The sequence below is a fragment of the Trichechus manatus genome, unplaced genomic scaffold, assembly GCF_000243295.1.
Source record: "Trichechus manatus latirostris isolate Lorelei unplaced genomic scaffold, TriManLat1.0 scaffold00112, whole genome shotgun sequence".
NCBI classification, from domain to species: domain Eukaryota; kingdom Metazoa; phylum Chordata; class Mammalia; order Sirenia; family Trichechidae; genus Trichechus; species Trichechus manatus.
Genome location: NW_004444048.1, coordinates 4,005,714 through 4,006,410, shown reverse-complemented (window position 1 = coordinate 4,006,410; position 697 = coordinate 4,005,714).

Genomic DNA, 697 nt, shown 5'->3' with positions numbered 1-697 from the left:
AGAGCACCTCCAGTGCTGCATCCATTTGTTGAAACATCTCAATTGGTATTCCATCAATTCCTGAAGCCTTGTTTTTCGCCAATACCTTCAATGCAGCTTGGACTTCTTCCTTCGGTATGTTGATTCTTGATCATGTGCTACCTTCTGAAATGGTTAAATGTCTACCAATTCTTTTTGGTATAATGACTCTGTGTATTCCTTCCAACTTCTTTTGATGCTTCCTGCATCGTTCAATATTTTCCCAGTAAAATCCTTCAATATTGCAACTTGAGGCTTGCATTTTTTCTTGAGTTCTTTCAGCTTGAGAAATGCAGAGCATTTTCTTCCTTTTTTTTTGGTTTTCTAACTCTAGGTCTTTCCACATTTCATTATAATAGTTTATTTTGTCTTCTCTCTCCAGCCACCCTTTGAAATATTCTGTTCAGCTCTTTTTGTTCATCATTTCTTCCATTTACTTTAGCTACTTTACATTTAAGAACAAGTTTCAGAGTCTCTTCTGACATCCATTTTGGTCTTTCCTTTCTTTCCTGTCTTTTTAATGACCTCTTACTTTCTTTGTGTATGATGTCCTTGATGTTATTTCACAACTCATCTGGTCTTCGGTCATTAGTGTTCAATGCATCAAATCTACTCTTGAGATGGTCTCTAAATTCAGGTGGAATATACTGAAGGTCGTATTTTGGCTCTTGTGGACTTG